Raw genomic sequence first — 14,711 nt, 5'->3', positions numbered from 1 at the left:
ATAGTGTTTCACATGTGATAGGTGTGCACACTTTCACATGAGAGGTTAGTACTTTGAGTTAGCCCCATTTTGTACATCCTAAATCTGCCCCTGCACTTCAGAATTACTACTAGAATAACATAACAGCAATTTTATTTTGCCTTTGTAGCTTTGATAATTTGTAATCACTGTAACACCCCATTCACATTGTTCCAGTTTACATTCGACTAGGGTTATTGAACTTGAGCCAGCTCTTGTTCACATTACTGCTCAACAAGCAGGCTGGGAATTGCACGTGCTGAATAATAATGAACTAGAATAAGCGCACACTGAATGTATAATTAGCCATTCTTCGCTCACAGATATGCATTTACTGAAATTTCATTGATGACATGAAAATTAGGCTCACAACCCAATATTATAGTACCCTTTTACCAATAAAAGTAGAATTGGGAGTCTTCCAGAGCCTGGCATATCTCATGGTACATTGTAACAGTGATATAATTATAAAGTGTAAAATAAAAGAAGAAAATACTCGCTTTGTTGCTAACAAAGGCAAATTATTATTGTTAACCTGAGTTGATCAGCCTGGAATGCATTCACATTGTATCCTACTAATCCTATACCACGTTACTGCATACAATTATTTTAATTACACGGGGCTGAAATCATTCTTTAAGCAATATTCAAATCAACAATAGCCTTGGCCAACCCATAGATCCTTACCGTGGATCCTTTATACCATGGCCAACTTATGCCAGCCCACCTCATCTTGTAGTGCCATGGTCAATTGATTCACACTGCAATTAACTTCAAGCCATGCCATGCTGTGCTGTACGTGGGTTAGAAGGTACTGTAAATGAGGTGTACGATGCTGCTAGGATGCTTGAAGCTGACTGCGAGTGTTTCACTCACAATAATTAAACAGTACAGTATAGTAGCTAAACATGTAAACATAGCAAGTTGATGTTGTGCAGTTTGTGCTACATCTAAAAACCAGCTAGCTGGAATTAAGCAACAGTGTACAGTAGGACCTCGATTATCCGAACTTCGATTATCCAAACCCTCGATTATCCGAACAGTAGCGGTGACTGTTCTATTAGGGTATTTTGTCAACAGGTTATGTTCTATTAGAGTAGTTCAACAGAGCTCTGTATATAAATCAATGGGCTTCATTTATCCGAACAAATTCACTTATCTGAACACTTTTGTGATTCAACTGACACACAGGTGTTCGGATAATGGAGGTCCTACTGTACTATGCAATTATTCATTTTAGCTAATTAGTTTTTGTTTTGTTGCAATGCTAAATACAGAATTTTCAATGGATAAGTTATGATTATTGTAAGGCCATCATTATTTTATTCCTTGTTTCCTGTCACCAATTTTTAGGTAACTGCATCAAATCTTTAATAATTAGATTATAGATCACATGAATGCACTATTCATGATGGAGGAAGGCACAGATTGACCAATGTCAAGGTAGCTGTGATATAAATATAGCAGAAAGGTAACTAAAGGGTTTGAGTCCCTTCATTCTTGCTCAACAAGGTGCATAGTTTTTGCTCCTTTAAAGATCAAACTATTCTAATAGAGCAGTCACACACAACATACAAATTTAGAGGTCATGCCTTATAATTACATGTACCACTTTCACACCTCAGATCAAAGGAGCTTCCCAGGCTACATTTTGTATGTAGGCTAGCTAGTTGAGCTACAAACGAAATGTACATACTGTATGGGCTGTGATAATATAGACGTTGAGGCTGAAATTGATTGTGGGGATATATAGATTAATACTCATGTGATCAGTATGCACAACTTGGATTTTGCCATGAGAACCAATCAGATGAGAGCACTTTGTTGTGCTCCAGCTTAGTTAATGCTATACAGTATATGTATCATGCATAGTTCAATTATGTATTAGACGAAATATTTAATTGTATTCAATTAGTATAGGTAATCACACACATTTGAGTGCAATTTTGGCTGTTACGAGTACAATTATTCCATAATTGCATGAAAATGTGTGTGATTGCCTACTAATCACATAGTGGTTTGTAGTGCACATCTATCCAGTTCTATATATGTGGCCATTAACTTCTACTAGCTGCAGGTGATTGCACTATCCTTCTTTGTATTACATCATTTGTTGTTGTACTTAAAAGGCTTCACATTTCAGCAATTCTGATTGGCTACTCAAAATAGCTACATATGTTACACTTAAAAGGCTTCTATTGTCAGCCTATTTGATTGGCTATTCATTTTCTTTTGCACTTCTGTTATTCTGCTATTTTATTGGCTACTTTACATTGCAATTCCAGAAACAAGGCCATGTGATTTGGGATTAATTGCACTCCTACTATTGAGACCAATATATAACAAACTAAATCACTATGTGATTAACACATAAAAACTGACTAGATATTTTGAGTGGTCAGATACTTTTATTGATCTGATGTCATATTTAAGTCAGCGATTATCTCTTTCAACTGTATGTGGTAGGCATGTCAAGCTAAGGAGTCTGGGTGCATGCTCCCTCAAGGAAAATTTTGAAATAATATGCTTTGACTTGGGGCTATTTTTTGATTATAACTGCTAATGCATGTAATGCAAGATCAATTAGCTCAATGCAATGCCATGCAGGTGACTCATTGGAACTTGTGAAAGTAATTTAAAGGCAATTAGCATAAATGTAGGTGATATGGACCAAGCAGTGCAATGAGAACAATGGCTATAATCTATACTGAATGTTCTATTAGAGTATATTACGATGACTGTTCTATTAGAGTATCTTGATCTTTTTTCATACAAATTCAAGTAGCTAAAAAGTGGTCCAATCAATGTCAGACTTTGTCACTGTGGACCCTGGCCCTGCTTAGTGCTACAGCCAGATTCTATTATGTGTGGTTCTATTATGTGTGGTACAGTTATGTTGTTTGAGTAGAAAATTTGGGGTGCTAAAACTCAGGCCTGATCAGCCTGATTTGTTGAGCATTTTTTACCAAGGCAGCTGCCTCAGTTGCCTCAATGGTAGTTACACCATTGAACTTTTGATACTACACATGGTTGATTTTCACATTATAAATGAGCAGCTTTTATTCTTCTGTACCATTGAAAGGCCTCATTTTATCTATTACTTACCAATTTTCAGCTCGTTTCCTAAAGCAGTTTGTTAATAAGCACGACAACAAATTAGATTGTGTGCCTGTTACACATTTTGAGTTTTTTTCTTATTTTCATGGCTATTATCCCGATTACTGTTAAACCATAAAAAGTTTGCACTATTATGACTTTACATCATGTGCAGCCTGATTTTTACATAAGTCCTTCCTTTGAGAGCAATACTCTGTTCGCAATTTTTCAAAATTCACTTATGACTTCCTTTTTTTTATCTTCCTTGTTCCAATTTTGAAGTAAATTGATATTGGCTCACACATGACTTTTGTAAATAGAATTAAGAAGTAGGAAATAAAAGAAAGTACAAAGAACAAAATAATAACTTAATGAAAATTTGAAGGTACAGTACATACAGTGATGGCTGGGGCCACAGCCAGTAACCAGTATTATCATACAGTATGATATATAGTACTGTAAATTAGGGATCGTCAAAGCTTGGGCATTACTTGCCAAAAATATCACCCTAAAATCAGCCTCATAATACCTTCATGGAACCTTGGCAGTGTGGGCTGCTTCTGCTGGCACACTGTAGTATCAGGAGCAGGCTAAAGAGTTAAGAAGTGTATATATAGCTACTCTGTATGTGAAGTTTGAAGGATGCAAAAGACATGGATGCAATTCTGGGAATCTGAAGGCATTGCCCCAGAAAAAATTCAGGTCTTAAAATACTCTTTAATTTACTGTGTTGACACACAGTAACTTTTAAAACAATACATAGTTCTATTAGGGTAGTTGACTGCTCTATTAGAGTATTACAAATTTTGATCCAAATCTTTAATACCTTTGCAAATTAATGCAAAATCAATTTTAAATAATATTTTAATTATTTGATCAGTTTCTGGAAACCTCACAAACCGCTGGATCTTCCCCTGGATAGACAGCTTATTAAACAATCACAAGTTAAACATGCATTGTTGTTTGGTGCCTGGGTTATATTGGCGAATTTATGGAGAAATTGTCATGTTAAAAAACTCAGATACTGTAATTCAACAATAAAATTTCCAGTTTTGTAGCTATATAGGCTGTATTTTTGAGTGACGTTGACTTGCACAATACTACTGTGCATAGTGTACACTCAGATCATGTGCATGTTGTCTTGCTATATATCTACAAGATGCTGCACATGCAGCTGTTAGTAAGTTACCTTCTACAGAGGTAACATTTAACTGCACTATAGTATAGCCTATGAACTAAGATGTTTGTATATCACATACCACTGCATGACTGTAGTGTTGTTTTAGTAAGGACTTTTAGTTTCAGTTTTAGTTATAGTCATAGTCAGTTTCGTCAATAATTTTAGTTTTAGTTATAGTATTTTTTCTTAATTCCTTTTAGTTATTGATGTAGTCATGGTTATATTCTCTGTGTTACTTTAGTTATAGTATTAGTTTAAAATGTGAATTTTTTAGTTATAGTTTTAGCAACAGTTTTAAAAACGTTTTCTGCTATGGAATTTATCCATATCTGTCTGCACCTAAAGATGTGTCTATACACACAATGAAGTGCATTGGTCTATTCAAAAGGCCTTCATTAGTAACTAATTCATCTACTTGTACAGTATGGCAATATGGCTTAATTCAAGGATACATGTAGTATGCCACTGAAAATGCTCTCAGATTCAATCTCGTGTCATTCAAATTTCCAGTTTCAATTACATTATTATATTCTAACATACACATGTAGTTGTGCAATTGCGTGAGACCTTTTCATTAACAAATGCTGCAGAGCTATTTACCTAATATAAAGGGCAATATATATATAATATTTATAGGAAAATTGATGTGGAAATGTCTCCAAATTGCAGTATTTTAGCAAAACTTTCCTTGGGGAGCATGCCCCCAGAGCCCGCTATAGTGTTTCACATGTGATAGGTGTGCACACTTTCACATGAGAGGTTAGTACTTTGAGTTAGCCCCATTTTGTACATCCTAAATCTGCCCCTGCACTTCAGAATTACTACTAGAATAACATAACAGCAATTTTATTTTGCCTTTGTAGCTTTGATAATTTGTAATCACTGTAACACCCCATTCACATTGTTCCAGTTTACATTCGACTAGGGTTATTGAACTTGAGCCAGCTCTTGTTCACATTACTGCTCAACAAGCAGGCTGGGAATTGCACGTGCTGAATAATAATGAACTAGAATAAGCGCACACTGAATGTATAATTAGCCATTCTTCGCTCACAGATATGCATTTACTGAAATTTCATTGATGACATGAAAATTAGGCTCACAACCCAATATTATAGTACCCTTTTACCAATAAAAGTAGAATTGGGAGTCTTCCAGAGCCTGGCATATCTCATGGTACATTGTAACATTGATATATAAAGTGTAAAATAAAAGAAGAAAATACTCGCTTTGTTGCTAACAAAGGCAAATTATTATTGTTAACCTGAGTTGATCAGCCTGGAATGCATTCACATTGTATCCTACTAATCCTATACCACGTTACTGCATATAATTATTTTAATTACACGGGGCTGAAAATCATTCTTTAAGCAATATTCAAATCAACAATAGCCTGGGCCAACCCATAGACCCTTACCATGGATCCTTTATACCATGGCCAACTTATGCCAGCCCACCTCATCTTGTAGTGCCATCGTCAATTGATTCACACTGCAATTAACTTCAAGCCATGCCATGCTGTGCTGTACGTGGGTTAGAAGGTACTGTAAATGAGGTGTACGATGCTGCTAGGATGCTTGAAGCTGACTGCGAGTGTTTCACTCACAATAATTAAACAGTACAGTATAGTAGCTAGACATGTAAACATAGCAAGTTGATGTTGTGCAGCTTGTGCTACATCTAAAAACCAGCTAGCTGTAATTAAGCAACAATGTACTATGCAATTATTCATTTTAGCTAATTAGTTTTTGTTTTGTTGCAATGCTAAATACAGAATTTTCAATGGATAAGTTATGATTATTGTAAGGCCATCATTATTTTATTCCTTGTTTCCTGTCACCAATTTTTAGGTAACCGCATCAAATTTTTAATAATTAGATTATAGATCACATGAATGCACTATTCATGATGGAGGAAGGCACAGATTGACCAATGTCAAGGTAGCTGTGATATAAATATAGCAGAAAGGTAACTAAAGGGTTTGAGTCCCTTCATTCTTGCTCAACAAGGTGCATAATTTTTGCTCCTTTAAAGATCAAACTACTCTAATAGAGCAGTCACACACAACATACAAATTTAGAGGTCATACCTTATAATTACATGTACCACTTTCACACCTCAGATCAAAGGAGCTTCCCAGGCTACATTTTGTATGTAGGCTAGCTAGTTGAGCTACATACGAAATGTACATACTGTATGGGCTGTGATAATATAGACGTTGAGGTTGAAATTGATTGTGGGGATATATAGATTAATACTCATGTGATCAGTATGCACAACTTGGATTTTGCCATGAGAACCAATCAGATGAGAGCACTTTGTTGTGCTCCAGCTTAGTTAATGCTATACAGTATATGTACCATGCACAGTTCAATTATGTATTAGACTAAATATTTAATTGTATTCAATTAGTATAGGTAATCACACACATTTGAGTGCAATTTTGGCTGTTACGAGTACAATTATTCCATAATTGCACGAAAATGTGTGTGATTGCCTACTCATCACGTAGTGACCACCCTTCATGGTTTGTAGTGCACATCTATCCAGTTCTATGTGGCCATTAACTTCTACCAGCTGCAGGTGATTGCACTATCCTTCTTTGTATTACATCATTTGTTGTTGTACTTAAAAGGCTTCACATTTCAGCAATTCTGATTGGCTACTCAAAATAGCTACATATGTTACACTTAAAAGGCTTCTATTTTCAGCCTATTTGATTGGCTATTCATTTTCTTTTGCACTTAAAAGGCTTCTGTTATTCTGCTATTTTATTGGCTGCTTTACATTGCAATTACAGAAACAAGGCCATGTGATTTGGGATTAATTGCACTCCTACTATTGAGACCAATGTATGACAAACTAAATTACTATGTGATTAACACAAAAAAACTGACTAGATATTTTGAGTGGTCAGATACTTTTATTGATCTGATGTGATATTTAAGTCAGAGATTATCTCTTTCAACTGTATGTGGTAGGCATGTCAAGCTAAGGAGTCTGGGTGCATGCTCCCTCAAGGAAAATTTTGGAATAATATGCTTTGACTTGGGGCTATTTTTTGATTATAACTGCTAATGCATGTAATGCAAGATCAATTAGCTCAATGCAATGCCATGCAGTTGACTCATTGGAACTTGTGAAAGTAATTTAAAGACAATTAACTTAAATGTAGGTGATATGGACCAAGCAGTGCAATGAGAACAGTGGCTATAATCTATACTGAATGCTCTATTAGAGTATATTACGATGATTGTTCTATTAGAGTATCTTGAATTCTTGATCTTTTTCATACAAATTCAAGTAGCTGAAAAGTGGTCCTACCAATGTCAGACTTTTTCACCATGGACTCTGGCCCTGCTTAGTGCTACAGCCAGATTCTATTATGTGTGGTACAGTTATGTTGTTTAGTGACGTTTGAGTAGAAAATTTGGGGTGCCAAAACTCAGGCCTGATCAGCCTGATTTGTTGAGCATTTTTTACCAAGGCAGCTGCCTCAGTTGCCTCAATGGTAGTTACACCATTGAACTTTTGATACTACACATGGTTGATTTTCACATTATAAATGAGTAGCTTTTATTCTTCTGTACCATTGAAAGGCCTCATTTTATCTATCTACTTACCAATTTTCAGCTCGTTTCCTAAAGCAGTTTGTTAATAAGCACGACAACAAATTAGATTGTGTGCCTGTTACACATTTTGAGTTTTTTTCTTATTTTCATGGCTATTATCCCGATTAGCGTTAAACCATAAAAAGTTTGCACTATTATGACTTTACATCATGTGCAGGCTGATTTTTACATAAGTCCTTCCTTTGAGAGCAATACTCTGTTCGCAATTTTTCAAAATTCACTTATAACTTCCTTTTCTTTATCTTCCTTGTTCCAATTTTGAAGTAAATTGATATTGGCTCACACATGACTTTTGTAAATAGAATTAAGAAGCAGGAAATAAAAAAAGTACAAAGAACAAATAACTTAATGAAATTTGAAGGTACAGTACATACAGTGATGGCTGGGGCCACAGCCAGTAACCAGTATTATCATACAGTATGATATATAGTACTGTAAATTAGGGATCGTGAAGGCTTGGGCATTACTTGCCAAAAATATCACCCTAAAATCAGCCTCATAATACCTTCATGGAACCTTGGCAGTATGGGCTGCTTACACTTGCTTCTGCTGGCACACTGTAGTATCAGGAGCAGGCTAAAGAGTTAAGAAGTGTATATATAGCTACTCTGTATGTGAAGTTTGAAGGATGCAACAGACATGGATGCCATTCTGGGAATCTGAAGGCATTGCCCCAGAAACAATTCAGGTCTTAAAATACTCTTTAATTTACTGTGTTGACACACAGTAACATAGTTCTATATATTAGGGTAGTTGACTGCTCTATTAGAGTATTACAAATTTCGATACAAATCTTTAATACCTTTGCAAATTAATGCAAAATCAATTTTAAATAATATTTTAATTACTTGATCAGTTTCTGGAAACCTCACAAACCCCTGGATCTTCCCCTGGATAGACAGCTTATTGAACAATCACAAGTTAAACATGCATTGTTGTTTGGTGCCTGGGTTATATTGGCGAATTTATGGAGAAATTGTCATGTTGAAAAACTCAGATACTGTAATTCAACAATACCATTTCCAGTTGTGTAGCTATATAGGCTGTATTTTTGATTGAAGTTGACTTGCACAATACTACTGTGCATAGTGTACACTCAGATCACGTGCATGTTGTCTTGCTATATATCTACAAGATGCTGCACATGCAGCTGTTAGTAAGTTACCTTCTACAGAGGTAACATTTAAATGCACTATAGCCTATGAACTAAGATGTTTGTATATCAAAGTACAGAAGTTGAAAATGATTTGTAAAGGTGAGTTATAAACATTTGTTGTACTGTACCATTTTTGTATGAAGAGAGTTTCAAAGTTTTTTTTTAATATTTCAAAGTTTTTCTTGTAATTCAAGATATTTGTAATTGATTCTACTCAGTAATACAGGTAGGTAGACATTCAACAATAACTGCTTTATTTATGAATTTGCACTCATGCACTTATAATATGGTTGATTTCCCAAAATATTCATTGACAGTTTCTATTGTGGCTACATGTACTGTATGCCTACAATTCTGCAAAGCAATTTAAAGAATATTTCCGTATACAGAAATCATTGATGATACTATTATATTGCATAATAATAATAACTAAAGTGCCTTTATACAACTACACTAATCAACATAGCTGTGCACAGGATGCTGTATTTGTATGTAACAGTATGGTGCCATATCTATGTGTATATTGAGAAATCATTTTAGTCCATTATTGCTGTGAAGAAGTAGCTTCACCTTTTCAAAGAGGCCATCTAACTGTGGACAGCATCCTTTTCATGTTGACTACTACAAGTAAAGATAAAAGGTTATTGAATTGTCAATGATATAATGTTATTGTAACTACATAATAAGTTTAGAGCTGTACCGATAATCGGATCGGCCAAAATATCGGCCACCGATAGAGCATTTTTAACCAATATTGGTATAGGTACAGAACAGTAGGAGAACCGATATCACTACCGATATTTATACAGCAATAGTTTGTACATAAACGGATTATATAATGGTTTTCTACGTTATCCATGTGGCTGTTTAGTGGCAATGGCTTATTGTTCACTGTACAGTAAGCGCTACACTATGGGAAGCCATACAAATACACGCGATTCTAGTGTCTGCTGCTGGAAAACTTACAAGTCTTAACAAATGAAGCAGTTACATAGTACCTTTGTAATATAAAAGAACAGTCACTGGATAACCAAGGAAACCTACTGTATCAGCCTTCGCACAAACCAATAAAATGCGGACCAATGCAGAAATATCCGTTTAAGGCTTCATGGGAGTATGCATAAAAATGTTTGTGGGTGCCTAATTGTCTGGATTGCACAATAGAAACCCAAGCCACTATCACCACAGGCATAGAGTGTATATCCAAGTGTTGTTGTAGAGTAGGTAAACGTACACTTTTGCACAGATTATCTATGACTTATTTGTAATGCAAATATCGGATCGACTATCGGTTATCGGCTTCTTTTGGTGGTATCCATATCGGATATCGGTACATGTAAAAAACCCATATCGGTACAGCTCTAAATAAGTTACCAATATAATAAATCTTAGCCTAAGAGAATGCTATCTAAACCAAGCTGTAAAAAATAAGAGTGTGGCCCCCAAAAAGGCCAGGGTGAAAAAAGATGTGAAATCCAAGGTGGCGACCAAGGAATGGCTGTGATGGTAGGTTAATGGCAAAATTTTAATACGAAAATTCAGGTGAATTTGCGTTGCCTCCTTCACTAGGATTTGGCACAAAATTCACCTGAATTATCATAATTAAAATTTTGCCATTAACCTACTATCACAGCCATTTCTTGGCTGCCACCTTGGATTTCACATCTTTTTTCACCCTGGCCTTTTTGGGGGCCGCACTCTTTTTTTACAGCTTGGCTGTTTTGGCTTAGATATCACTTCTTTTTGTATTGCAAGCCACAAAGCCGGCCATAAACTGGCTTTGGTGCTTCCTTTTAACTTTTTATTGTGGAACAAAGGAAGTAATTGTATGTATAGCTTTTGTCTGATTAAATACTTGTATATTTAACACTGAATGATTATCACATACTGTAGTTAATAAGGTGACTTCTTACATAACTGAACTCTAGCTGAAACTGTGACAGTCATTGTTTGTAGCTGAACTCTTTTCACGGTGATTTGTTTCTAGCTGAACTTTCTACAGAATGATTTGTTTCTAGCTGAACTCTCTACAGGGTGATTTGTTTGCAGTTGGATTCTCTACATGGTGGTTTCTTTGTAGCTGAACTCTCTACAAGGTGACTTGTTCTAGCTGAACTCTCTGCAGGGTGGCTGAACTCTTTACAGGGTGATTTGTTTGCAGTTGGATTCTCTACGTAGTGGTTCCTTAGCAGCTGAACTCTCTACAGGATGGCTGAACTCTCTACAGGGTGATTTGTTTGCAGTTGAACTCTCTACATGGTGGTTTCTTTGTAGCTGAACTCTCTACAAGGTTACTTCTTTTAGCTGATCTCTCTACAGGATGACTTGTGTTTAGCTGATCTCTCTACAGTGTGAATTGTTTCTAGTTGAACTCTCTTCAAGGTGATTTGTTTACAGCTGAACTCTCTACATGGTGGTTTCTGTGTAGCTGAACTCTCTACATGACTTCTTCTAGCTAAACTCTCTACAGGGTGATTTGTTTGTAGCTGAACTATCTGCAGGGTGATTTATTTGTAGCGAACTCCCTACAAGGTGATCCTTCTAGCTGATCTCTCTACAGGATGACTTGTTTCTAGCTGAACTCTCTACAGGGTGATCTGTTTGTAGCTGAACTCTCTACAGGGTGATTTGTTTGCAGCTGAACTCTCTACATGATGGTTTCTTTGTAGCTGAACTCACTACAAGGTAACTTCTTCTAGCTGATCTATAGGATGATTTGTTACTAGCTGATCTCTACAGGGTGATCTGTTTGTAGCTGAACACTCTACAAGGTGATCTACTCGTAGCTGAACTCTTCACAGGGTGATTTGTTTGCAGCTGAACTCTCTACATGATGGAATTCTTTAATTTGTAGCTGAACTCTCTACAAGATAACTTCTTCTAGCTGCTCTCTCTACAAGGTGAATTGTTTTTACAGGGTGATCTATTCATAGCTGAACTCTCTACAGGGTGATTTGTTTGCAACTGATCTCTCTATAGGGCGACTTGTTTCTAGCTGATCTCTCTACAGGGTGATTTGTTTCTAGCTGAATTCTCTACAGGGTGATTTTTTTTAGCTGAACTCTCTACCGGGTGATTTGTTTCTAGCTGAACTCTCTACATAATGGTTTCTTTGTAGCTGAACTCTCTACAAGGTAAGTTCTTCTAGCTGATCTCTCTACAGGGTGACCTTTTTGTAGCTGAACTATCTGCAGGGTGATTTGTTTGTATATGGCTGAACTCTCTACATGGTGATCCTTCTAGATGATCTCTCTACAGGATGACTTGTTTCTAGCTGAACTCTCTACAGGGTGATTTGTCTGTAGCTGAACTTTCTACAGGGTGATTTGTATGCAGTTGAACTCTCTACAAGATGATTTGTTTCTAGCTGATCTCTCTATAGTGTAACTTGTTTGTAGCTGAACTCTCTACAGGATGGTTTCTTTGTAGCTGATCTCTCTACAAGGTAACTTCTTCTAGCTGATCTCTCTACAGGGTGATTTGTTTCTAGCTGATCACTCTACAGGCTGACTTGTTTCTAGCTGCACTCTCTACATGGTTATCTGTTTGTAATTGAACTCTCTACAGGGTGATTTGTTTGCAGCTGAACTCTCTACAAGATGATATGTTTCTAACTGATCTCTCTATAGTGTAACTTGTTTGTAGCTGAATTCTCTACAGGATGGTTTCTTTAGAGCTGATCTCACTACAGGGTGACTTGTTTCTAGTTGATCTCACTACAGAGTGACTTGTTTCTAGCTGAACTCTCTACAGGTGATTTGTTTGCAACTGAACTCTCTACATGATTGTTTCTTTGTAGCTGAACTCTCTACAAGGTAACTTCTTCTAGCTGATCTCTCTACAGGGTGACTTTTTTCTAACTGATCACTCTACAGAGTGATCTTATTGCAGCTGAACTCTCCACATGGTAATTTCTTTGTAACTGAACTCTCTACAAGGTGACTTCTTCTAGCTGAATCGGATATCTCCACAGGATGACTTTTTCTAGCTGATCCCTCTGCAGGGTGAATTGTTTCTAGCTGAACTCTCTGCAGGGTTATCTGTTCGTAGCTGAACTCTCTACATGGTAACTTCTTCTAGCTGTTTGCCGCTGAACTATCTGCAGGGTGATTTGTTTGTACATAAACTCTCTACAAGGTGATGTCTTCTATCTGATCTCTCTACTGGATGACTTGTTTCTATAGCTGATCTCTCTACAGTGCGATCTGTTAAGTTTGTAGCTAAGCTCTCTCTTGTTTCTAGCTGATCTCTCTGTAGAGTTTATAACTTGTTTGTATAGCTGAACTCTTTACAGGGTGGTTTTTTTGATTGATTACTGAACTCTCTACGTGGTGACTTACTCGTACTACAGTGTGACTTGTTTGTAGCTGAACTCTGTAATTGTAGCTGAACATTGTATAAAGTAACTTGTTTGTAACTGATCTCTATAGGATAGCTAACTTGTTTATATAAATGAACTCTCTACCGGGTAGTTTCTTTGTAGCTGAACTCTCTACACAGTGACTTGATTGTAGCTGAATTCTCTACAGAGTGACTTGTTGTAGCTGAACTCTCTATAGAGTGACTTGTTTATAGCTGAACTCTCTTCAGTGTGACTTGTAATGTTCTGAACCTCTACAGCGACATATTTGTAGCTGAACAGGCTAGGGTGACTTGCTTGTAGCCAAATTGTCTATAAGATTAACTGCTTGTAGCTGAACTCCCTACAGAATAACTTGCAATGTAATATAATTCTATAATGAAATAAGTTATAAACGTAGCTGAAGGGTGACTGTTCTATTAGAGTATCTCGATCTTGCATTTGCTACGCTCAGCTGGCCTTCGAATCATAACTCAGTGGTTTGTTATCCGATTCTTCTGTACTACTGCAAGGGCTTTCTAAGATAATTTTCCAGCTACACACCGATTTTCAGCTCATTGCTCTAAGAGGTTTGCCTGGTAGGCGTGAAAACTAATAATTTTTTTTTCATAAAAATCGATTGCGTAATTGTGACACAGGTTGGGTTTTGTGTCATATCTCGATGGCCTTTACCTCGATTATTTTCAAACCACAAAAAGGCACTCCTACGATGGTTACTCCATCTACATAGCAATTTTCAGCTCACTCCTTCAATGGGTTTACCCTGTGGGCGTGACAGACCTTCGACCTTTTCTTACGCGAATAATAGGTCATAACTCCAAATATTTATCGGATTCCAACCAAAGTTGGTATTGAGCTCTGCCTTAATGAGCCCTTTTAAGTTTGCCAATTTCAGCCCGTTTGGAGTACGCATTCGTGTTTTATGGCGGATTTTGCAAAGTGTGCGAAAAGAAGAAGAAGAATACGAAGAAAAAACCCAAACTTTGGCCGCTCGTATCTCGGAAATGGCCGGAGCGATTTTCTTCAAATTTGGAATATAGACTCCTACCTGCTCGGCAGTTTTGTAGCAAGTTTGGTTCCAATCTGATAAGGGATCACAGAGCTACATGGGTGTGAAAATCGCATTTTCTTTCTTCTTTTAATACACTCACGGTGTGGCGCGCCGGCTTCTTGGGCCGCACGACACACTACCGTGTGTCTTGATCCCGCTAGGGACCTGTGAGAAGGCTAAAGCCTGTGAATACAGGGAGTCAGAAACATGTAACTGAA

Source organism: Dysidea avara, chromosome 5 (assembly GCF_963678975.1).
Source record: "Dysidea avara chromosome 5, odDysAvar1.4, whole genome shotgun sequence".
Taxonomy (NCBI): Eukaryota; Metazoa; Porifera; class Demospongiae; order Dictyoceratida; family Dysideidae; genus Dysidea; species Dysidea avara.
Note: the sequence above shows the minus strand (reverse complement) of the source record.